Source organism: Scylla paramamosain, chromosome 5 (assembly GCF_035594125.1).
Source record: "Scylla paramamosain isolate STU-SP2022 chromosome 5, ASM3559412v1, whole genome shotgun sequence".
NCBI classification, from domain to species: domain Eukaryota; kingdom Metazoa; phylum Arthropoda; class Malacostraca; order Decapoda; family Portunidae; genus Scylla; species Scylla paramamosain.
Genome location: NC_087155.1, coordinates 28,791,225 through 28,817,486, shown reverse-complemented (window position 1 = coordinate 28,817,486; position 26,262 = coordinate 28,791,225). Strand labels below are relative to the sequence as shown.

Here is a 26,262-nt window from a genome sequence, read left to right as displayed (position 1 = left end):
GTCTATTTCTATCCCCTAAATCTTGTCAGGAGAAAGGAAAGGTACAAAAGACTGAGTAATGGAAGCAGCAGCCACTTCAAGACAACAATAAAAATAATATAAACTTAACTAATGGAAAGGAAGTAAGAACAAATAAAGGAAGGTAAGAGGAGGACGAAATAGAGGAGAGACATAATTACTGCAAGTCGCTCACATTTGCATAAACGCTCAGATAGAATGCGAAAATAGGAAGAAAGGAAATAGAGGAATAATAAAAAAAAAAGAAGCCCACAATATACATTTTAATCAACGTCTCGACTCATAAAACTCAAACTAATCTTAATTTCATCGTACTAACTCAGCCATGTCAACACTCTTCCTTCCCTCACTTCCTCCTTACCTTATCTCCCTCCCTTCTCCCCTTTTTCCAGACACACGGGCTCTCTCTCTCTCTCTCTCTCTCTCTCTCTCTCTCTCTCTCTCTCTCTCTCTCTCTCTCTCTCTCTCTCTCTCTTCGTCCCCACCTTCCTTTCCTTACCTCTCGTCATACTTTTTCCTCTTCCTTCTTTTAGATTTGCCTCTTCGTCTTTTCTTTTTTTCCTTCCTTCCTTCGTTTCCTTCTTTTCTTTTCCATTTTCTTCCCCATGTCCCCTGAATACCTTTATTTATCTCGTTACTTTTAACTTCCCCACATCTTCTTTTCTCTTTAAGCTCCCCACTTTTCTCTTTCTTCCTTATCCACCTTATCTTTCCTCCTGCTTCCCTCTTGACCTCCTCCTCTTCATCCTTTTCTTCTTACCTACCCTCCATTTCTTTTCACCTCTCTCCCCGCTTCACCGTTTCCTTTTCTTCCTTTCTCCCTCAAAGCACTGCACTCAGGCAATCTTTCCTGACCAATGGTAAAACACGCATTGAATTTTCACCTTTATAATTCTCTCAAATTCCGTTAACCTCTTAGCTTTTAATCATCATTCTGGGCTCTTGCTCCCTTTCACTTTTGCCTTCGACTTGAACTCTTCACTCATCCTCTGTTCATGTGCGTCCTATCACTTGTGAGGTGCACAAGAACATAAGGGAACTTCAAGGAACAATTAGGTGTACATGTGGCACGCTTTCCATAAAACATGCCTACGTATATCCAGTTATCGTCTCTATTAATATATTTACTCGTATCTAATCTTCCTTGAAAGCTCGCTAGTGACTCTGTACGAACAACCTGATCACTGAGTCTCCTCCAGTCACCTGCCGCTTTATTTGAGAACCAGTGTCTTCCTTTCTTCTTTTTATATCTAACTTTAACAAGCTTGAACCCTTACTTCTTTTCTTACCTTGATTATCAACCGTAAGGATCTTGTCTACATCACTCTCGTCATATCTCTGTGTTTTATTGACAGATTTTCTTTTTACTCTCTCGTCAGTCGCTTTTTTCAGCAGGCATTCATTACTTTTCAACAATGTTTTTTTTTTCTCTCTCAGCAGTCAGTCCGTGTTTTTTCAACAGGTTCTCTTCTATTTTTTCGTCAATCGCTTCAGTGAACTTTCTAGGACTCTATGGGACAATAAAACGTGGTCTCGTTCGGTCTAGTTACCTTTAGGCTCGTGTTGGCCACTTGACCGCCGCGCACGACCGCCTGGAGCCTTAAGGGAAGCCGAGGGACACAGAAGTCGGTGTTTGTTGTGGCCACATAATTACACGGCCATCCAACGGTTTTTCATGCCTTAATACGGGACGCGAGCCTCTTATTAGCGCGGATGAACATGTCTTCTCTCAGTGGCGGTGGTGAGTCGACTAATTCTGTTAAGGTGATGTAGCGAGAGAGAGAGAGAGAGAGAGAGAGAGAGAGAGAGAGAGAGAGAGAGAGAGAGAGAGAGAGAGAGAGAGAGAGAGAGAGAGAGAGAAGGGGAGGAACCACTATCTTAACTGGAAGTAGGTAAAGTGTATGGCTGTCTCTTTGTACCCGCTCCCTCCTTTGCCTCCCTTCACCTCACCATCCATTCTGATATCCATGTGGTCCTTGTGTTCCTATCCTCCTGATGTTTCTTGCCGCCCTTCACTTTCACGTCCTTTACACCCCTTGTTATGTACCCCTCCACCACACACACACGCACACACGCACACCAATACCTGCTAACTAACTGCTCACACCTCCAATCGCCTCATAAATAAGGCAACGTTGAATTAAAGGAGCCTGAGAGAAAATATAGATAATAATTGGCACTTTTATGAGTCATATCCACGAACGCAAGAGTCCACTGATGACTCGAGAACTCCCCTCTAAATATTCGTCATTCTTGCTATCGGGGAATCTATAATCAAGTAAGTCCCGGGGCAGTCCCAATAAAGATTTAATTTATGGGTGTGCTTTTTGCTCCGGCAGCGGCGAGAGGAACGGGGGATGCGTGCGCGGCGTGGGAAGGTCACGCGAGGAAGACGAGGAGAGCATAGAGTGGGTAGGAAAGGCGGATGAGTGTAGGAAAGGGATATGAGGGAGGATAAAATGGGAAGGAATAGCGGATGAGTGTAGGAACGGAATATGAGGGAGGCTAGAGAGGGAAGAAGGAAAAGTGGATGAATTTAGAAATAGAATGAGGAGAGGTTAGAGGAAAGAAGGAAAAGTGGATGAGTGTAGGGAGGGAATGTGAGAGAGAGGGAAGGGTGAACAAAAGGGAGAATGTTCTGATTATGAATATCTGAAAATAGAGGAAAATGTGCGTGTGGCGAATGAAAAAAAAACAACAACAACTAGAAACAGCAGCTTCAAAAGAGAGAGAGAGAAAAAAATGCAATAAAAGCACAAAAGAGAAAAGAAAAAAAGTGATAAAGTGCAAAAATATATACAAAAAAGAATATTGACCAACATGAAAGAGTAAAAAAAAATAACAAGAGGATAAGGTGGAGCTGTAGAGAAATAGTAAAATTAAGAAAGAAGGAAAGAAAAAAAAAGATGAAAATAAATAAAACTTAAAGACAACAGAGCATTTAAGATCACAAAACAACACTGAAGGATCCTGAAAGTGATGTAGGATCTGAGATTTTGGATCATGGAACACCTGCGCTCACCACCACCACCACCACTACCACCACGATCACTTCCCCACCAGGCATGAGGGCAGAGGTGGGATGGGTTAGGTGAGAGGGAAGGAGAGGAGAGAAGAGAGCAGCTTTCGTGAGAGGGAAAATATCTCGAGGGGTTAATGTTTGAGCGTAAATGGGGCGTATTTCATCTTTGTCAGGCAGGCGATTTATGGCCGATTATTCGCGTTCATCTCTAGTGAGGAATGTAACGAGGTAGTGGTGTTGGTGAGAGTGGCGGTGGTGAGGGTGGTGGTGGTGAGAGCGGTAGTTATAGTGGTGATGACCGGGCTGGTAGCTGTGGTGGTGATGCTGATGGTGGTAAGAAAATTTTTAAGTCTGGGCTGCAAGATATTAACTCGAGTAGGAAAAAATAATAATATTCCCCAGTTATCACGTGTGTGTGTGTGTGTGTGTGTGTGTGTGTGTGTCAGAGGCTCCACGTGTACTACGCATTGCCAGTGTTGGGAGGTAAAATGGCCAAAATTAACATCGCGTTGGACTATATAATATTGCGGCGACAGCACGAGTGACTGGCGTGGCGGAGCGTGCGTTCATCAAAATCGTATCGTCACCCTGCCCCGCCCTGACCCTCCCTTCCCCGCGTTGACCACATGACCGCACCACACCCCCACTCTCCTCTCCCTCTCTCCTCTCCCTCTCTCCTCTCCTTCGTACCAGTCTTGTAAAATTTCGTTTTCCTTCGCACATAAACGCCTCTCCTGTACAAGTGGCTAGCGATTCTTACTGACTCTCTCTGGTTGTGCTGCGATCAGAAGGTATCAGGAGCTGCATTCTCTGACATTTTGGTGTGTTAGCGCGACAGGTTCTTGTGGAGGTTATGAGTGTGTGAGGCACTGTTATGTTTCTGTTTGTACGTGAGGTGAGAGTGGTGATCAGAGTGGTGATCAGGGTGGTGGTGGTGGTGGTGAGAGTGGTAGTTATAGTTGTGAGGGTGGGGATGACCGGAGTGGTAGTTGTGGTGGTGATGGTCTGAGGCGCTGTTACGGTACTGTTTGTACGTATACTTATCAGTGGGCAACGATTCACCACACACCCAACGTCACAAGCTTGTTTAGTTTCTATTCAGTCTGTACATATATATATAAAAACAAAGCTCCCGAAGACTGTTACTCCCCTTCATCCACACGACCCCAAGCCGTCATCTTGGTAGGGATTTCAATGGTTCAGCAAGTATTCTGCGTCATCAGTGGGAGAAACGCCTACAGAAATAGTTTTCACAGATATTTTAATTTATATGAATTTAACAAGTGTGAAATTCTGTACTTGAAGCTTATGTGTCACTTGAACTTTTTAAGATTTTTTTTTTTCTATCGTATGAGTCATAGTCGGGTGTAATGCTTGCTTGGAAATTGGGGAAGCCATCTAAGTATCCGTGAAGCCTTTGATATTAGTTTTTTTTTTTTTTTTTTTTTTTTATGCGAGTCGGAAGAGGTTCAGAATACAGATCCAGAACTCCAAGCTCTCCAAGGCACGGGAGAATGGCAAGGTTTCAAAGCCTCAGATAAAAAAAAAAAAATAAATAAATAAAATAATAATAATAATAATAATAATAATAATAATAATAATAATAATAAAATAAAATAAAATAAAAAAAAATAGTAATAATAATAACGCATTCTTATATACCCCGAAAAAAAAGCCAACTATTCTTTTATCAACTAGATAAGTCAAGACAATCACATCGTTTAATTATCTGCATTCGAACTTAACCTACTGTAAATCTTATCAACTCTATTAAGTGAAATGTCTGTATAAAAAAAAGAAAAAATGACGTTTATTAATTCATCACTAACAATATTTGGTCACTCATTACGTGTTCCCTCGTCTCCCTAAGGCAAATGTAAACTTCAATTTCCTCTCTTCGGTCATCCTCACGCCCTGAGACTCCTTGTGGTCCGCAATTTATCAGCTGCATCCCTAAGCGCTCTCTTGATAGACGTGTTTGCGGTTACCTTCATATATTTTTGATTAATTCCTGCTGGACCTGCATACCTGACGTCTTTTTATGGCATACTACTTGAGAGAGAGAGAGAGAGAGAGAGAGAGAGAGAGAGAGAGAGAGAGAGAGAGAGAGAGAGAGAGAGAGAGAGAGATGACCTAGCAATGGCAGGTCTTCCATCTTACGCTCACAGGGAGGGGCGGGGTAGATCTCACCTGTCTGGCGTTAATTAATGGGCAGGTGAGCAGATGGTGTGATGGGGTAACGTAAGGGCTTGTAGGCCTGCGAGCTAACGGGTAATTGGACTAAGCCAACGAGTTTTAATCCCGTTTACGTGTGTATGTGTGTGTGTGTGTGTGTGTGTGTGTGTGTGTGTGTGTGTGTTTGTGATCTTTGCACCCATGTCACCCTCTCCTTTTTTTTTTCACCTTTTTTTCTATTTTTCCACTTTTACATTTCAGTCGGCCACGTTTGCGTCCTCTCTAATTCCTACCTTCTCCCTCTCCACCCTCGCCTTCCCCCTCATTTTCTCCCTCACACCTCTCCTCGCTCATATCCCTGTCGGCGGCTGCTCTCACCTCCCCCGTGATGTAACCAGATTGACCTGCCAGGCCCCGCCGTGGAGTAGCCGGCGCGGGAGGGACGGGATGGGTGGGGAAGCAGAGGGTCATTTGCGAAGGCGCCGCCCCGCTGACGGATCCACATCACCGGCTTGGCTGCCTTCAGGGCCCGACGGTGTGTGTGTGTGTGTGTGTGTGTGTGTGTGTATGTCCGCACTAGCGAAGAAAAGAGAGAGAAAACGACAATAAGGGAGCGTGTGTGAAAAGTGTCTGAATAATGACTTTGTGGGTGAGAAAATTACTGAGACTAATGCCAGGTGGAGGAGAAGGCTTATGGAATGCTATTTTTGCGGTGAGCTGATAACGGGGCTTGCGAATAGGCGTGCGGGTGAGGAGGCCCTGAGTGATGACGAGGAGGACGCGCCGTGGGGGTGCTGGTGTGACTGGTTGGCAGGGCGAGAGGCGTTTGTTTTGAGGTGGGTCAGGGCGTGGCTGTGGCGCCTAGGAACTGGTTTTTATATTTCCCACATTGACATTCTGCAGGTGAGGCCACGTCGCTCCTTTTTCCCATATGCAGATGAGAGAGAAAGCCGTCCGTTGCCCCTCGCATACGGATCACCCATTTAGTGTTGTACTGTGCCTTTTTCCATTGCCTTTCCTGACCTTTTTGGCACGTCGAGGCGGTCAGCATGTGTTAAAATTCTCGCGTCTCATCTGTAGCAAACATGTGCTCTTTAGGTAAGGTTTCATACTGGCGTACTCCTCGTTTGATCCATTCTTATACTTCCTTTACCTCACCCTCCCTAGGAACACATCTCCTCAGCATCCAAGTGGCGTTGAGACCATTGTCTGGTATGTGGGTCCATTATACGCTACCATCACTATGAGGTTGCCGAGGTGTGGTCACGTAGAGGCGGTCAGCACACTTATGTATTCTTCCGCGTCAGTCACCAGCGATCATCAATCTTCCTTGCAAACCCAACTCGACATGTACTTAACTCTGAGCGGATATATGTGACTAGAACGAGAGAGAGAGAGAGAGAGAGAGAGAGAGAGAGAGAGAGAGAGAGAGAGAGAGAGAGAGAGAGAGAGAGAGAGAGAGAGAGAGAGAGAGAGAGAGAGAGAGAGAGAGAGAGAGAGAACATTTGATATTTTTGCAATCTGCCGCCTGACGAATGATAAGTGCCACTCATTATGGTGGAGAGCAGGATGAGAAGGCCGACCAGACTCGTCTAGTTTTAAGTTACATAGCAAAAAGGTTGAAATATGATCATGTAAGACCGTGTTTAGGCGGGCTAGCGGACGTATTTGTGGCGAGGCGGCGGGGAATGAGGCGGAAAACACGACGGAGATACTTGAAGGATGAAAAATCTTTAACGTGTTTCTCAGCACTCATTCTGAAGTCACATACCAGCATCTTTACTCCGAGGTATTTTTATGATCCTGCAAGTATGGAGACGAAAGATGTCTTCACAATGTGTGTGTGTGTGTGTGTGTGTGTGTGTGTGTGTGTGTGTGTGTGTGTGTGTGTGTGTGTGTGTGTGTGTGCCGGGATCGTGCCTCTGTAAAAAGCACTTCCAGCCCTCTCGTTTATCCCAGGAGTCAAGTGTCCGTCCTCCATGTCCTGCCCCGCCGCGCTCCTTCAGCGTCTCTGACCCCAGTCACCTCATCTCACCAGAATCTGCTCCTCCTGCGTCTCCTGACCCCCGTCACCTCATCTCAACGGGACTTGGTTTCACTTCCCTCCATTCCTCTGTTCGATGTCGATAGCGTGGCTTCCTTGCCCGTACAAAAGAAAAATAGTAAAAGAAAAACTAAGAAGAAAGGAAGACGATCTGCATGACCGAAATTGTTGAAATACTTAACAAGAAATAAACTAAGGGACGCCAGCAGTTAACTTTCCTTGTTTGGATTTTAAAATTCGCAGAAAATATTTCAAATGCCCGGTGTATAAGATGGGTGTGAGTCTCCAGCGGAGCAGCGGCGGTGGTGGTCGGCGGTGGGAGGGAGGCCGCGGTCAGGTCTAATGTTTACCTAATGTCCCTTTTAATGTAGGTGTTTAGTTACTGCCGCTTCCTCACCCTGCCGATGCCCCCTCATTACTTAACTACACTAAAGAGAAAACTTAAAAGCCTCTTCGCGAGTATGAAAAGCAGTGATGCAGTGACGTGATCTCCTCCTTCTATAGCCACATACACTTTCAACAGTCTTTTGAAACGCCTGGTTGCAGCCGCTCTCTCCCAGGCTCTCCACTACCTCCACTCGTCCTTGGTTGGAATGCCGAAGATGATATCCCGTCCCCTTAAGTGGCCAGTCCCTCCCACTTCCCCCGGCACCCTCTCTCTTCCTCCCTCCGTCCCTCCGTCGCGTTACACTCATGCCTTCACTTTATGACCTCATTCCTCAAGCCCTGACAGCACGGATAGGGTAACGCGGCCCGTCTGTTGAAGTTTTCGTGTAAGTATTGAAGTAATTATTAGGTTGGAGGTGTACTGAGGTGAGAGGGAGGACCAACGAAGGGGGGAAGATGGCTAAGGTGGTCGACGGCTGGGTCTCCACGATGCCTTGTTTGGGTTTGGTGGGCGTCGAACCGGTGCCTCATAACCACAAGGCGACCGCTGCCCCGTCAAACCGCTTATTTATTACCAAGTTTCAGTGGTTTTGATCGTGGTTCTCAGGCGCGGCGGCGGGTACATGACGAATGAGGGTCGCGTCGCTATGCTTCGTGTCCAGGCCGGCCCGTGGAGGCAGAAGCAGCAGCAGGGGTGAGACTTTTTTTTTTTTTTTTCTGAAGTGGCATTAGTTAATTTTTTCCCTCATTCAATTTTAAAACCCCCTGGCGCGTCTCCATTTTCTGTAAATCAAATGAAGTGGGTAATGACGGCACACTGGAGGCCTTGAAAGAAAGTCAAAGATTTGTTAGCGATTTTGAGTTTAAGTGAGGAGGACGATGAGGAAAAGAAGTAAGAGGAAGCAGAGCAAGAAGAGGTGTTGGTTTATCATGCAGGTTGAGTTAAGTAAAGACCATTGATAGAGACTAATGAACAAGATGTCGGAGTGGTGTGTGTGAATTTATGGGAAGAAGGTTCGTGGTCTGCGCGTTAATATTTCTGATGGGTCGTTGGCTTGCTCGAAAGATGGACTGTGGACCTCCAGGGAAAGACTGAGGTGTAATCGTAGCTCTCTTTTGCCACATCACATTACCCCGCCGGCAGGAGAAACGCCTCCACCGGCCCCGCAACCAAGTGTTTGGAATCATGATTTATAGCCACCACTTGAGGCCACTAAATCAGCTGCCACCTCCAGTCTCGAAAACTATAAGAAAAGATTCAGCTCGTTAGTCGGAATATGAGGGTTTCAGGGGAGGATTTAAAGGTTAAATATTATAGAGAAGAATGAGGTCCGCTAAAAAAGGAAAGAGTTTTGGATGTTGATCTTGCTGATACTCTTATTGTTGTTTTGTCATTCAAAGTTGACATTAGCATGCATTTAAAAAGTAAGGAGAGTAAATGGGCAGAAGGGCAGTGATCAGCAGGGGGCCGAGTTGTCCATCAGCCGGGGGCGCCGCGTCTCTACTGACTGCAGCGTGAGGGAGCGAACACCTCAACCAGTTTATAGTCATTCCTCACCCCGCGCCGTGCTAGTTAATGCATATAAATTTGCACCGGCATTATATCATTATGGTGAGGCATATTTTATGGCGACGCGGAGGTACTGTGTCTCGGAGCGTGGTAATGGTGCCTGCTCCCATCAAATCCTGGATATCTGCAGTCGCGCCGCCGCTTCGTCTCCCCGTGTTTCTGCTCAGCTACTTCGCTCCTTTTTAACACCACCGCTGTACCCGGCAATTGCACGGTGCTCTTCCTCCATGTCCGTCATGGTCATCAGTCAGCACCGCACCTGACTCTCCGTCATTACTGCTCTTGTGTCCGCTGTTCGCTTCACTGGGCCTCCTTTTTCATTATTTTTTTTTTCTTAGCTACTTCACTCTCCTTTAACACCATGGCTGTATCTAACAGTTTCATGGTCCTTCTCCTCCTCCTCCTCCAAATGTAATCAGTCAACACCGTTGCTCCCCCCTCTCTTCTGCCGTCCCTGTCAGCGGTGTTCGTGGTGTCATCGTCAGCAGGCGCGGCAGTCGCTCATCTCCTTCAGTGTTCGCATCTCCGCTAATTTAAACTCTTCTTACGACCTTCAGGTGTAAGAGGAATCCAACCCTTTCCACCCATCGCTACTACTTTTCTCTCCGCACCACCACCTCTCCTCCAATCACCTCGTCCACTCATTTTTAAGTTCCCCATAACCACTACCCCACCACCCTCCCCCCACTACCACCTCCACCACCACTCCCTCGCCACGCCTCTTCCCTCCCCGCCTGTCTTTAACAGTACCTCACGAGCAATGAGCTGATAAAATACGAGTATAGCGAAGCCCTACAAACAGCGGACCCCGACTAGGCTTATATATAATTACAAGAGGTGGGAAAAGCTAATTTAGGAGGCGCGAGGCTATGGCGGGTGGCGGGGAAGGTGGAGGTGGCAATAGACATACCAAGATGTTGAGTTATGACCTCTCTCACTCTTTCTCTCTCTCTTTCTCTCCTTCCTTCCCTCCCCTTTCCCTTCCCATTCACCTGTTGCCTTCTCCCTTGTTCTTACCCATTACCTCACCTCACCCCTTCTCAGGTAAGCTAGTTTGTTTTTCGTTTTAAGGATTTTTCTCCTCTCAGCGAGGGTTCGTGGCCAGGTAGACGGAGGATAGACACGGGGAGGAGAGTGGAGGAAAGTAGGAAGAGAGGAGGGAATGGTGAGATGAACCCTGTAAACTGGAGAAATCGATAAGGAGGTAATAGAAGTCGTGGAGGAAGAGAGGACCGGGAGGGAAGGAGGAGGAACGAATAGAGAGAGGAGAGGAGAGGAGAGGAGAGGAGAGGAGAGGATCAAATAACCCCCGTGCCAGTGAGTTTAAGGGCGAAGTTATGGGCGTGTTTAGAATGTTGTATTTTTCTTTTATTGTTGAGTTAATAATGTTGTGTGTCTTTCTTGATCCTTTGTAGTTTGTATTTTTGTATGTTTGTTTATTGTTTGTTGTTGTTGCTGTTGTTCTTGTTCTTGTTCTTTTCTTCTTGCTTCTCGTTCTTCTTCTAGTTGTTGTTCTTGTTGTTGTTCTCGTTCTTCTTGTTGTTCTTTTTAATTTTCTCTGTACACCACATATTTGCTTCTCGCATGCGACCGACCGTCACCGTCTAGCCACTCCCAAATACACACACACACACACACACACACACACACACACACACACACTAAAACCACAGGACGAAAAAGACACTCATGTCCATCAGTCGTGTTACGCAAAGGCCGCCACACAGACACAGCACAAGTATCCTGACCTCCCTTGGAATCAGCTGCTCTTTGTGGCTGAACCCAAAACTTTCCCTTCCTGATCTTAATTAACAGCTGTCGCCCATAAATAACGATGCAGATATTAATATAGATTGCATACTTTTTAATTCAAACCATTCACCATCATCTCGGGGGCGAGAGTGAGACATCAGGAATGAGGGGCAGGAGAGGAGGTAGAAAGGAAAGAGAGAAAGACAAAAAGAGACAGAGGGAGAGAGAGAAAAAAAAAAAAAGGTCGGCTGGCTGTCCCTAAGGCCGTGTGTGTGTGTGTGTGTGTGTGTGTGTGTGTGTGTGTGTGTGTGTGTGGAATTCATTCATCTCTGTTTTGAAAAGCATCTCGAGGGTTGTGACCATTTCTCTTCGTCACCAGCTCGACCTGAGGGGTTACTGCTGCTGCTGTTGTCGTCGTTGTCGTTGCTTCTCGAGGTGTTGATAATGGTAGAGATGTTGGGATGGTAAGACAGTAGTAGTAGTAGTAGTAGTAGTAAGATGATGTTGAGGCGTCAAGGCAGGAGTGGTAGTTATGATGGAAGGATAATGATGATGATAATAATGATGGTGATGATGGAGGTAGAGGTGGAGGTAGAGGTAGAGGTGGAGGTGGAGGTGGAGGTGGAGGTGGTGTTGATGGAGATCATGGTTTTGCTTAAAATGACTGGCAAGGTACTCAGAAGTAAACAGCACAAACGGTAAGTAAGGGTTAGAAAAGGATCACCAGTAAATGTATATACAATTTTTAACCTCTGAAAATTTGACATATAAAAATTAGTAGTATTTTAAAGTATAAATTGTCAAGTTACATTACGTTTCTTCTTTAAGTTTATTTTTTCTTTTCCTACATTCGATCGTCGGGCTGGATGAACATACCGCCGCGTTATCGTAAGCAGGAAGCAGTTGTGTGGCAGGACGCTGGAAGGGCACGAGCGGGGACTACAGAGTGGCGGGGAGGGAGGTGTAGTTGTGGACACACGAGGCAGCCTGGGGATGGTGGGGCCTCGGAAGTAAGGGCGAGCCGATAAGGTGGGCGTGGCCTGCATGATTTGATCTGAGAAATACGACCTTCTCATGACCTGTATATGCTGGTGCGTACGTGAGGTGGCCAGCGAGGTGTGACCTGATAACTGTGACTTATTTGATGCCTCGACATGACAAGTGACCTTTCTCTTTTTGTAGTGTGTCCCCAGTGTGACTTGCGCTGCGAGTCTTTGCTTGTGGCCTGTGGGGCGCGGTGGTGGCTTCCTCAGGGGATGTGTTTTTGTATACTGTCAACGCATTTCACTTTTAATCTTCGCTTATTTTTGCGTGTAAAATTTAATGGACTTGTAGCCACCTTGATATGGGTATATTTATCATTTTCTTTTACCTCTTTAACCCTTTCTTTACCTCACTGCCTTACTTTTTTACAATTCACTCTCCTTTTTGTGTTATAGCTAGAAATTCAGTGATTATGGGTACACTCATAACCACCTTAATATATCCTTCTCCATCTCTTTCATATATATATTTATTTTTTCTATTCATCTTCCTCCCTTACTGCGATGCTCATATGCCTTGTTCTCCTCCTCTAGCTTTGCCTGTTCTTCATCTTTGGGCTCACCGCTTTCCTCTCTTATTAATTCTCACTTTTGTATTCGCAGTAAACATCAGCGAACACTCACACATTTTATATAGCTACTGTAATATTTATGTGTTTCTCCTTCACCCTCTCTCTCTCTCTCTCTCTCTCTCTTTCCGTCTTCTCGTCTTTCCATCCCCCTCCCATCTATTCCTACCACTCTTGGCTTCCTCTCAGCAATTTTCCGCTTTCTTGGTGCTTCGCGTCACATGAAGCTGATTTCACAAACTACAAAAGACGTATGGTAATTTTTTTCTTTTATAATTGTTTTTTTTTATTATTATTCTCTGTTTTCTTTTAAATCTTTCCTTCCGGCGTCTCTCTCTCTCTCTCTCTCTCTCTCTCTCTCTCTCTCTCTCTCTCTCTCTCTCTCTCTCTCTCTCTCTCTCTCTCTGCCAGTTTTCTTGTCATAAGTCTTTTTTTCTGCTGAAGTTTGTTTCCAGTTTTTTTTTCTACTGACCTTATTTTTTATTTTTACTTTATTTTTTTGCGAGGAGGGAGGTGGTCTGCGCTCTTTCCCATCTCCTGTTTTCCATTTCTTTTCGTTCTGTTTTGCCTCGTTTTGGTGTTTTTTTTTTTTTTTTTGGCGCCTTGCTTCTCGTTCTCCTCCTCCTCCTCCTCCTCCTCCTCCTTCTGAACTAATTTTCATCTTTCTCATCGTCCCCTTTCTATTCTTCTCGTTCTCTTTTTTTTCTCTCCTCTCTCCCTCTCCCTCTCCCTCTCCTCCTCTCCTCTCCTCTCTCCCTCTCTCTCTCCCTCTCCCCTTTCTCCCTCTCCTTCTCCTCTTTCCTCTCCTCTCCTATCTCCCTCTTCCTCTCCCTCTCCCTCTCTCCTCTCTCCTCTCTCCTCTCACCACCACCTTGAGCTGTCTCCACCCTTCCTGCCCCTTGGTTAACACTGCGGCCCTAAGCTCCGCCTCAAACACCGCAGAATGCATTTACTCTAACAAAATTCCCACCTGAAGTTACCCGAGGTATGTCCAGGTATGGCTGTGCATATCATTAGCGCCAGGCCATTAACGGACGTGGGTCATTCCGAACAGGTGATTTTTTTTTTTCTTTTTTCTTAATATTTTCTGTTTCCAGCGCCAAGATTCGTACCCGCTTGCGATGGATGTGTTTGGATTATTTTGTAATTTTTGCGTCTTATGTACAAAGGTGAAATGACGTTTAGTTGTCGTGGGATTTCATTTGTTTCCTACGCCAGGGTCCCCTACTCGCTTGCGATAGACTTGGTTGGGTTAGTTGTTTGCGTATTTGTAGCATTTGGTTCTTATGCACGGGGGTGAAATGGCATTTGGTCGGCGTGAGGTTAATAAGATCCGTATTGCTAAACGTTTCATTGTCTTACCACGGCTACATTTAACAGGCTGTAGCGGAAATTGTGCGTTTAGGGGTATCTTTATAACTCCATCGATAGTTCACCGTTAATTCTGCAGCATCAATGTGAATAAATGTGCGAGAGCCTGACGAATAATCTCTGTGGTCTTTGAAAACAGCAATGAAAGCTCAGTGCCTTTGAGAACACGAAACTAAGATAAGTGGTGATGCGTAATGTTTCGTGCGGCGTGGTTCAGTAAAGGCGGTGTGCGTTTGAAACATTCTGAAGTGCTCGGTGAGTGTTTTGGGAAGGTTTGCCTGGTCACACGCATGAAACACCATCACCACCACCACCACCACCACCACTAAAAAGTTCAGGTGTGTTGGAGTGAGTGCCTCCGAGATATTTTCCGCACCTTTGGCCTCATAAACACACGAGGAAAGGGCTTGGGTGCCGTGTAAGTGAAACTCGTGTATTCGGAAACTTTCCAAAATAGGGAGGTCTTTCATGACAAATATGGCTGTTTGTGGTGAGTGAGTGAGTGATTAAGTTAGTTAGTGTTAGTGAGTGGGTGATTAAGTCAGTTCGTTAGTTATCTAGTCAAATGGTTAGTCAGTTCGTGAGTGAGTGAGTGAGCTGGGCAGTTGGTTAGTAAGTTAGTTCGTTCATTTGTTCGTTAATAGTTATTTAGTTAGTCCATGGAAAAATACCACTAGATTGATACGAAATACAAAAGGCAAACTTATAAACAAAAGCAATGCATACGTACACGATATCAAAACAGACATGAAATTGCTCACAGAGATATGCCAAAGTATCACAGTGGCAACCTTGGCAACAGCAGTGAGGGGAGTCGTGTAAGAGTACAGTCAGGTGAAGGCAGGGCTGAAGTAAATGAGGGAGGCGAGAGGATGAAGACAAGGGGGAAGGAGGTAATAACTAACACAGGGTATATGGAACACCTTTCTGACGGAGAACCTAACTACCCTTCACTGCTATTTTCCTTTTCTGCCCTTAACGTCAACACTTGAGTTATGTCGGGCCGTGGAGTGAGGGTATGCTAACACTCTATTAGTATTCCGCCTCCCTCGGGCCTCCCATCGTCTGTCCTGGAATAAACAAACAGTCTTGCGGCAAAGGTCCTCCCACTGGTCTCCTCCTCCTCCTCCTCCTCCTCCTCCTCGTCCTGTCAGGTATCTCAACAGGGCCATAAGAGGGTTGGTTCTGTCTGTTATTATGACTGATATCGAGAGGTTGATGAAAAACGTTGTTCTCACTTCATCTTACTTTTCTTTATTATTATTATTCTTTTTGTTATTTCTATCATTATTATTATTATTGTGTGTGTGTGTGTGTGTGTGTGTGTGTGTGTGTGTGTGTGTGTGTGTGTGACTACTCATACTGCAAGAGGGCATTTTATTTTTTTTTTCCGAGATGTTTAAGCCTTATTTGTTTAAAGGGCAGTCAGATAGCGTGAACCAATTATGATTTCTTGATGCATGATGGTGTGGCGAGGGTGGCCGGGGCGTGACGGTGTGGCCTTGAGAGAGGCAGTAGAGGCACAGACGAGGCAAAGGAGTAGCATTAACACCACACCTATCAACACCACCATGAACACCGGCAAAAGTGGTAGACGCAGTGGTGGTCGTGGTGGTGGTGGTGGTGGTGGTGGTAGTAGTAGTTGTTGTAGTAGTAGTAGTAGTTGCAGTAGTAGTCGCAGTAGCAATAAAAATGGTAGTAACAATAATGATGATGACGCCAATGCTAATAATAATAATAATAATAATAATAATAATAATAATAATAATAATAATGATAACAATTATACTACTGCTACTAATAATAATAGATACAATAATAGTTAAAACAACAATAATAATAATAATAATAATAATAATAATAATAATAATAATAATAATAATAATAATAATAGTAATGATAATAATAATAATGCCAACAAGACTAACAATAATGATCACAAAAACAAAAACAACAACAAAAAGATGATAATATGAACAACAACAGTCACAATACTGATAACATACAAAACTAGATACCTCATTAAGGCACAACAGTTCAAGAGGTGACGGAGGAAGAAATTTGGAGTGAAGGAGCCGCGGGATGACGAGTGTTGAGGGGAGAGCAGGAGTGGAGGTGTGGCGAGGGCAGGTTGGTTGACGTGCTAACATTATGGATCATCAGCGCCACAGTTTGGTCTTACATTCGCCTTGGACTTCTTGCTACTGCCGCCTTGAAATCTCCGGAGGTGACGGGAAGACAAAGTGCTGCGTCCTGTTATGAGTGAGGGCGACTTGCGCGTTCCAGGAAACGGGTTTTGTGTGGGAACAGAATTATGTGACGTATACGAAATTAACTTACGCCAAATTCTGTACCTGAAGCTTTAGGGTCACTTGAACGTTTTAAAATACGCGTGTGTGTGTGTGTGTGTGTGTGTGTGTGTGTGTGTGTGTGTGTGTGTGTGTGTGTGTGTGTGTGTGTGTGTGCGCGCGCGCGCGCGTTTTTTTTTTTTTTTTTTTTTTTTTTCTCTCTATCACATGAATCGTCCCCGCTTGTAATGGCTGTTTGGAATGTCAAGTTTTTCTGCGGTTATTTGTCTTGATTGTATACTGTGTCTGCTTTGTAGACCGTGCTTTCTTTTTTCCATGTGTGTGTGTGTGTGTGTGTGTGTGTGTGTGTGTGTGTGTGTATGTGTGTGCGTGCGTGCGTGTGTGTTTGATACAGCAGTGACTTGGAAGTAAGTAGTAGTAGTAGTAGTAGTAGTAGTAGTATTTGCTGTTGTTTTGTTAGCACTTGCAACAATAGTAGTAGTAGTAGTATTTGCTGTTGTTGTTTTGTTAGCATTTGCAACATTAGTAGTATATCACCACCACCACCACCACCACCCTCTCGAAGCGCACCTTCACAAGTCAGCCATCCGTCCACCTTTTAGTATACGTCGCCACCTGCCACTAACCCTCTCATCCTAACACCTCGACCCTAACACCGCGCCTCTCCACATTCTCCTCCTTAGGCATCTCTCTTCACACACACTCCATCCCCTCCCCTTTCTCTCTCCAACACCTCCACTTTTTTTTTTTTTTTATTATTTCATCACCCACAAGTAGCCCGTCTCACCTTCACACACCTGTCACTCACTTTCACCATTACAATCACCATCGCTAATGTCACTGAGGGCATCGTACATACTGACTGACTGAGTGACTGACTGACTGACACCATCCCACCATCTGATCCCAGTATCCCACGCATTCCACACCTAAACTCATTTCTACCCAGTCACTCGCCATCATCATTCTCACCGCAGAATGTCACTATCGCGCGTATCATCAGAGGTCAATCAGGAAAGTCAGATCGCCTGCCCCGCCAGCATACTGCCAGGTCGCTGTTCTCGGAGACCTGCGCGCGCCTCCATTAGGGTTATCGCCGCCCCGCCGCCTTTCATCTAATACAAATGCAGATTTATTGTGTGACGTATTAGGCAATTGACTCTTATCTCAGCTGCTAATGAGAGAGAGAGAGAGAGAGAGAGAGAGAGAGAGAGAGAGAGAGAGAGAGAGAGAGAGAGAGAGAGAGAGAGAGAGAGAGAGAGAGAGAGAGAGAGAGAGATTCGAAACACTCAGCGCGATTTAACTCCTAAGCAACGTGATTCATTTGCCTATTTTCACAATTCTTCCTTAAAAGGTCGCAGTACAAGAGATTTAGGACATGTAAAAAACGGTAACAAAATATTCGGCATAAAACGCAACCGGAGCCACACACTTGAGTCAGCTCAGAGAGAAGGTAGGAATATACTCAGAATTTCAATTTGGAAGGGATCTGAAAAGTGACTTAACACCCAGGGGAAATACACCTGCCCTTCCCACTCCTCCCCTTGTCTGAGAAACCATCTAAACATACGTCAGAGGCTGGACCCTCCGCGCCCCCCGGCCAGACCTACCTCGAGAGAAATTATTTGCGTTGTCATCTCGAAGGAGTGATAAATGGACATAATTTCAGCTTCTCGATGCCCAGGCGCCTCCTTCCCTCAGACCCGATGCCTCATTGTTCTCATCTTTATTTATTTGTATTGTTATTTTTACGCCTACTGTGAGATAAAGGATCCCCATGTTTCAGTGAAAGCGAGGAATTACGCACGCCATGAAGCTGTTTCCAGAGTGTGCTCTCTGGTGTGTACCACGTCAGGTGTACAGCGGGAAGGTGCCGCGATCACGTGTATCTGTTTATCAGGGTTGTAAGTCGTTCCTGAGCGTTGATGGGTGATGACGAGGCGAGTCGCGTTACCGAGGGATATTCCACACAACGGGGGGCCGCTCGGCACTTGCCGGGTCGCCACCAACACTGTAAACAAATATTTGATTTAAACTTTTTTCTCACTAGATGAATTCAGCTAGACATGTCGAGCAGGAGAGTCAGGAGGGAGGAGAGACAGTTGAAGGTGGGATGCACCTTTCTTTTCAGAACAACGAGGAAAACTGTATTTAAAAAAGTGTTCGTGTGTAATATATATATATATATATATATATATATATATATATATATATATATATATATATATATATATATATATATATATATATATATATATATATATATATATATATATATATATATATATATATATATATAATGGTGGTGGTGGATGTTATTGTTACATGGCATGTGCAAGTAAAAGGTGCAGGTGTCCGTGTAGCAGCATCTGTATTATGCGGAGGACACAGTTCATGGATTGCAGCCATAGGCACAAGTGTTGAGTTGTGCTTAATAGGCATCTTGGAGGCGACTCACACGCAGCACTTTGTGTGTCGTGTCTGTGTAGTTAATTTGAAGAAATGTTTGAGAGAAAATAGTGTCCTCGAGAACGAAGTTTAATTTCAGATTTGCAGATTGTTCTCCCCTTTCTTTTCTTGGTGCACAGATGAGGACAGGACCACTACGCGGCGACAAAAACAAAGGTCATGGCTTATCAAGAGGGCGTGCACACTTAGGGGAAGATAAAGGATGATTCTTATTCAAAATTCACACAATATAATGTTGCATATTCAGAAGGGACGCGACTGCCAGCCCTAGTTTGATACTGGGCATGTTTTTGCCCCATTGTCATATCTGTGAGAGTGTGAATAATATACGTACTGCACATATAACGTGGACGAGGACGAGGGTGGGCGGAGGGCGTGCGGTGTGGGCATCATAGTTATAGACTCTTCGCACCAGAACCTGTTCAGAATATGTTCCAACACTCCTCTGATTATGATTATTGTTTCTTCCCTCCAGTGATGATTATGCGGCGGAGCTCATTTGCTCGAGACCATATTTGTGTGTGTGTGTGTGTGTGTGTGTGTGTGTGTGTGTGTGTGTGCAAGATATATAGATGGATACCAGACGTATGCAAAATGCTATGATAAACTGAGTGCTAATATCAAGACGCGCTCGTCTATGCACTGACTGTCCCGCGACATCCTGGAGTGTGTGAGGTAACAGGAACTTGCGGAGGGTGCTCCCTGTTAGGCCTTGGCGGGGCGGAGGCCAAGCTGGAATGAGGCGCCTCTCAGGTCACGCTGCCGCCACGGTCATATCGCTCCTCGGTGCAAGAGTTGATTTCCGTGGATAGCAATTACTTCGAGACGGCGGTGCGAGGGAAATGTGACTTAGGATACATTAGGCGGCGGGGAACGAGACGCGAGGCGCCGTAAGTCAGACAGGATGGCGGGACTGCGGGCTGGCCGGGCAAAATGACAAGGGTCGGACGTCCGTGTTCGTATGTGGTGGTGTGATGGACGTTTATTTTCTCGCTCGCAGCCACAACGTTACTTTTGTCTCCCTCGCCAGGAGGTCGTCCTCGCCGCGCTGCTCCGGGATGAAAACTGTCAGTTAGCCACGCTAAGTGTGCTGCAAACTTTAGCATATTTTGTGGAATTCATATTGCTTCATCTACCTGTGTGTGTGTGTGTGTGTGTGTGTGTGTGTGTGTGTGTTTGTGTTTGTGTGTGCGTGTGTGTGTGTTTTCAGAGGAGCATGAAAGACGAGAGCAAAACATAAAATATATATAAGTTATGAATGAAAACTTCAAATTCTCACCAGCGAAAGGCGTCAGTGAGGCGGACTGTTGTGTAATTGGCGTGTGTGGAAATCAGAGTTGTGTCGAGGAAAGCGCCCGAAGGTTCCACCCACAAAGTGTGCCGTACAGGACCAACTCTCTTCAATAATAAGGCGCCCCATAAACAAATGCATTAATGTTTATAGTGTGTGTGTATGTGTGTGTGTGTGTTTCCGCGCGCGCATCTATACCGACCATTTTCATTTACTATCCATGTTATGATCAAACTCAAAAATGGTAATTTTCAGAATAAGTCCGATGCAGTCAACAGACTCGAGAAGTAAAGGAACGTTTCCGTTTCATTATTGCACGTGCCTGAGCTCGTAGTCTGTTCCAATATGTAATTTTAATGTGCAGTTGTTTAATTTTTTTTCAGTAATATTTATATTTAGAAAAAAAAGGAGTTCCAGCAGCATTTGTGGCAATCATTGTCATGATTATGCGACTGTCAAGGACTCTTGTTTGTAGCCGTGTTTTTTTTTTTAACATTATGTGTATTCGTACATGCTGCGAGTATGTCTTCTTTAGAAATGCAATTTGTGTGTGTGTGTGTGTGTGTGTGTGTGTGTGTGTGTGTGTGTGTGTAATAAATTTTATGTACATGTTGTATATTGTTTTCTTGTGTTTGCACGACAAACAGCTGCTCCTGTAACATCTGTTTAAAGTGTAACTAATAGCTATTCGCATTTGGATTTCTGTATATGATGTACTTTTATACAAACATTCCAAATAATAATTTAGATTTTTTGGTAAACCTTTAAATGTCAAATACTTAACTTAGTATAACGATAAAATATGTGAAAAGTTCGCACGATTTTGTTGACAGAAATGGCACAGTGTTGGCTGCTGACGATAGATGGCAGAGAAGACGTTGGTCAAGTACTGAGCACCTCAGCAGCCATCACATCAACACTTCGGGACAAGTGACGCACGGGTGTGGGGTGCCAGGATGCCTTCTTTGGGTATGTATGCATGGTGTGTGATGCTAATGAGGCGAAGGATGGGTTACGACTGCACCAGAAGGCTTGGCAGGGGGAGGGTTATGGAGTGCAGCACAAAGAGACGAGCAGATGTCGTTTCCAACCTTCTAAGATTACATATGCTCTGCCGTAACAGATTTCTCTTGCAACACAACTGAAAGGTGGACGGTTTATTTTAAAGTTGACATTAGTGAATACAACATCTGAGTGTCACCTCTGCGTTACCTCAGCCATTGATTGATTCCTTAACGCCGGCCGAGGTGTGAGGCACGACCCCGCCATTACCCTTACACCCTTCCCTCATCGCCATGCAAATAAACCCACCCTGCTGTTTATATTAGCTGATGTGTTGGTTTACTTTATTCAAATAGTGTCGAGTTGCCTGAAAAATTAATAAGTGTCAATCAAAAGGCACTTCCTTCTTCAGGCGACGAGTGGTCAGGTTTAGGACACGAGGAATTTTCAGTATTAATAATTCATTGTGATCTTCATAAATAAGATGCCTTAGGACACGAAAACTTTTCGGTCACTGTTATTAATTCATTGTGATCTTCATAAATAAAATGCCTAAGGATTTTATCTTATTTATTCATTTATTTTTTTTTTTTTTTGAGGAGTTTAGATAAAAGTATAATTTTTCTTAATTTTCATAATAAAAAAAAATACAAAAAGTTGAAAGAAATTTTATACCACTCACACTGGATATGACAAAAGTAACTGCAGCACCAGATGCGCCAGGTGGTGAAAAACTGATCTAGGCAATAATACAGAAATCGCAGGAAAAATGGCATAGTTAGTTTCTTTAAGAGGGGGATGCCACATTGCTGAGGTGCATTTACCCGTTCTCCGTCTTCTAGAAATGATGCCATGGATTTTAAAACAAAAGGTCTGATAGCGATACACAATGAAACAAATGAAGAAAGGAAGCAACAGTGTCTTATGAATGAAAGTTCCTGAAATCAGTATAATTTCTAGCCAGGGCTGCACAGCAAACATCACCAGGAGGCAACAGCAGTAACAGGAACAGCTCTTGTCTCGATGTCCACTTCGGCTGTAGCTCTTCGGTGTTCCAATAGTGTGGACCCTTTGTTCCTCAGCCAGCGCTCCCACTTTTCTTTTCATTGACTCTATACTCTCTCCGCTCTCAATGTCTAATTCGTGTATCATTTAGATATTATACCTGATTGACTTGTTCCACTGCAAGCTCTCCCACTCTTCACTGACTAAGCTCTCTTCGCTCTCAATGCCCAAATCGTTTTATTTTTACCAATAACGAAAAATAAGAAAGGAAGGATGGAGCTTATGAGAAACACGCATTATGACTAACAGTAATAACTCCATAGGTAGCATTACTGCCCTCTCGCTGCCTCTTCCATGGATTTAACGAGCTTGACGTGTAAAAGAAGTAAGCACCAACAGGATATCCGGGTTGCCTCTGGTGCAAGCGAGCCAACCACTGCAGGACTGACAAGGGAAGGCAAGACATTGTAAAATATATTGATAGATGGTTTTGATTTGTCTTGTGTGTGTTTGAGATATTCCTTTTTTTTTTTTTTTGTGTGTGTGTGTGTGTAAGTAATTGTCCTGTCTGGAAAGTTGAATTTCTTACATCTTTCTTTACACTCTTCTCAGATAGTTTTTTGCTGTGTCCATTTGATTTGTGTAAGAGCGAGAGCAAGAGAGAGAGAGAGAGAGAGAGAGAGAGAGAGAGAGAGAGAGAGAGAGAGAGAGAGAGAGAGAGAGAGAGAGAGAGAGAGAGAGAGAGAGAATAGCGTAACACAGTGAAAGAAAAAAAAAGATAGGAAGACACAATCATTCACCCATCCATTCAGCCACATCCCCACCTGAGGCGACCAGTAGTGTTGAGCAGCAGTGAATTAATTCGTAAGAAGAACCGAAAAAAAAGACACCATTAGGAAGCGCGTTTATAATTGATAATAACGGATTCAAGGCGGCAGAAGATGGATGGCGCTTTCTCACGTGGTCAGCTGTTTGTGTCTCTGTTTCTAGGAAGGAGAGAGAGAGAGAGAGAGAGAGAGAGAGAGAGAGAGAGAGAGAGAGAGAGAGAGAGAGAGAGAGAGAGAGAGAGAGAGTGTGTGGAGGGAAGCAAGGATGGGGTGAGGTGCAGAGTATAAGATGATAATTTCTTGGATGGTCGATTGTGTGGCTCACTGGATGGATAAATGGATGGAGGGATGGTTGGTTTGTATCCTGGATGGTTAACTGAGTGGCTCCCTGGATGGTTGAATATGAAGGACAGTTAGTTTATTTGTTTATTAGCTGGTTGGCAAATTAAGTAGAAGGATGGTTGGCTGGTATGTTTTTCGGATGACTGATTGACTCGCTGGATGGTCGGCTTATGTGTCTCTTGGGTGCTTGGTTGAGTGGCACCGTGGATGGTTGAATTAGAAGGATGGTCAGTTTGCTTTGTTTCTTGGATTGTTGGTTCAGGAGTTCAGTGGATGGTTGAATAGGAACGATGGTCGAAAGGATGGTTGTTTGTTTCTTGAATGGTTGGTTAAGTGGCTCGCTTGATGGTTGAATTGGAAAGATTGTCAATTTATTACTTACGTGGATGGTTCGTTGAATGATGGCCGGTTGCTGGATGGTTGAATGAATGGCATATTTGCTTTTCTTTATCTTTTTAGCTCTTTGGCAAACTGTCTGGATGGCAGAATGAATGTAAGAATGAGTGGTTTGTTTACTTTTCTTTCTTCACTGGCATGCAAACTCTGGATGGCAGAATGGATGGTTTATTTACTTCATTCTTGGCTGGCTGGCTGACTGGCTTGGTGGCTGAGTGGCTGGCGGGCTATTTACTCGTACCTTGTTGATTTCTTGGTTTACCGGTTGATTGGCTGCCTTATCAGAGAACTGGGTGAAAATAATTGGCTACATGTTTGAGGATCTTCCAGTTTGCTCGAGTCAGTAGTGAGAAATTATGCACTTGATTTAACAGCGGGCAGAAATTTATAGGGGTCATATATTGGTCGTTAAACTGACTAATTAGCCAGGTGACTCGCTACCTAATAAGGTGAATAAATGAAATATGAGTGACCTGTTCTGGTGCCTCGGGATCCGCACCGTCTGGTTTTTTTAAAGAAATCAGGAGTGTAATTCAGAAAATGCCAAACTGAACAATAACTTTTACCTATAAGTTATAGGAGTAAAACAGTTACCTTTATAGGCCATAATAACATAGGAGCTAAAATGGCACCTTGGCATTTAGCCTCCGCTGTGGTGGCATGCTTTCTCCCTCCCGCAGGTAAAATTAATTGAGAGAGGCGGTCATTATGGGCGGCGATGATAGCCGGTGTGAGGTTACACAGAGACAACCGCCGCCCTCCGCTCCGTTGATAACTCGCTAATGAGCCTTGAAGTCATCAGAAAGTAATTAGTCCCTGTTAGTTTCGCTGTTGGCCGAACGTGGTGCTGCTGTTCCCTAGTTCACCCTCTCTTCAGCACGAGGAAGGCATGCTGGAACGTGCCCGTGTCCCGTGTCTGAATTACGCCTAAAACTGTTTGTAATTAAGTTTTTTTATCCACTGACGAGCAGGACAGGGCCGGGAGAGCAAACAGGTGGAGGAGGCATCGACGGGGCGAGGGATCGATGACTGACCCTTTTTTTTTTCCATGCTGATGTGGATCATTGGGTGGGTCGGGCGAGCAAGTCAGTATTGTGATTACCAGGCTGGGAGAGAATGGCTGGGAGGACGAGAGGGGGAAAAAAAAGTCGCGGTGATTAATTGCCTGGTCTCGCCGCGCCCAGAGACTATAGAGAATCATCTTGGTCACGATTAATTATTCTGGATTACGTTTCCTCGTCCCTGACCGTGCTGAGTGTCGCGCTGACCAGGACGAGAGAGAGGGAGAGGGAGAGAGAGAGAGGGAGAGAGAGTTGATGCTTGAGGCGTCGTCATGCTTCACCTCTGCTCTGCTTCTTCTCGGCATCTGCAGCCTCACCCCACATTCCTACATTTCCGTTGTCTCCCCCAGTTATCGTACCTTTTTTTTATGCTGCCTTTCATTCATCTCCTTTACCTTAAGCATTCAGTGAAGTTTTTTTTTCCTCTCTCTCTCTCGTTTTCTATACGCATCCAATTGTGCAGCTCTTCTCGCTTTCCCTTCATTCCTCCCGCATGTCCGAGACTTTCTGCCTCTCCAGTCTCCTTCTGTTGAGAATAATGACCACAATGACCCGATTTTCAAGACCTTCTCCCCTCGTTCCACCTTCTAATTGCCGTACACATTTTTCTCAGCAATTTTCCTGTCGTCCGTCACCTTCCTCCCTGGTTGTTGCTTTTCCTCCTCCTCCTCCTCCTCCTCCTCCTCCTCCTCCTCCTCCTCCTCCTCGCCTTCGCACTTAACTTTTATCTATTCGTCTTGCCTAATGTTGGGACCAGTTGAGAGGTGAGCATCTGTTTACTCAAGGAAATGTATTGACAGTTCAGGTGCAAACGCGGGACTGCAATGAAGCCAGGTGTGGGAAAGGAAGTTAAACGATTTACTACTTTTTATTTATGTTTAATTTTGGTTTATTTTTTTAGAATAAGTTTGATGCAAAGAAGGAAAGTAATGATTCAGGTCCCTTAAAAGTTCTTCTTGGGAGGATATATATTTTTCTTATTATTACTATTATTATTTTTTTTACCATTTAATCTAGATATTCTTTCTTGTGTTATTCTGTATTTGTCCTATATTTCTTTGTATTTATCTTGCTATCATTATTCATTTGCTTTTCGTAATTGCTACTCACCATCTGACTTTTTCTGTGCCCTTCTTCGTTATCCTCCATTTGTTTTGCATTTCCTGGTGTATATTTTCTATCTGATCATACATGTTATCGTGATTGTGATTGTGCGCCATCTTACCAAGTCTCCCTCCATCTTACCACGCCTCCATTTGTCTTCTGCCTTGTGCATCACTCTTATTTTCCTCTTCCATTAATTATTCCCTTTCAGTATCTCTTTCAAATTCCCCCTTCCTCTCCTTCTTCCCCCTCTCAGCTACCTAACCTCTTCTCTCTCCATGTACAGTCTGCATCTATGAATATATATAATTTTGCCCTCACTGATTTTCCCCTCATACCCGTTCCCCCATTCCCTTCTTTTCTCTCCTACCTTTCCTCTCTTAACTACTGCCCCTCACTTTCGTTTCTCCTTTTTATTTTTCTCTACCTCCCCTTCCTTAGACACTCCCCTCATTCTTCTTCCCTCATCTTTTCTCATATTTTCCCCTTTTTTACCACTTCCTTT

The 26,262-nt window shown here is 44.5% G+C and overlaps 1 long non-coding RNA gene across 2 annotated transcripts in view; it reads left to right on the top strand.

Moving 5' to 3' along the window:
* LOC135100803 (uncharacterized) overlaps nucleotides 1-26,262 on the top strand; it is a 119,895-nt gene that overhangs the window by 8,780 nt on the left and 84,853 nt on the right. For both annotated transcript variants that reach the window (XR_010268920.1, XR_010268922.1), the window contains exon 2: nucleotides 20,854-20,989. This is a non-coding gene — a long non-coding RNA (uncharacterized LOC135100803). The remainder of the gene's footprint in view (nucleotides 1-20,853; nucleotides 20,990-26,262) is intronic.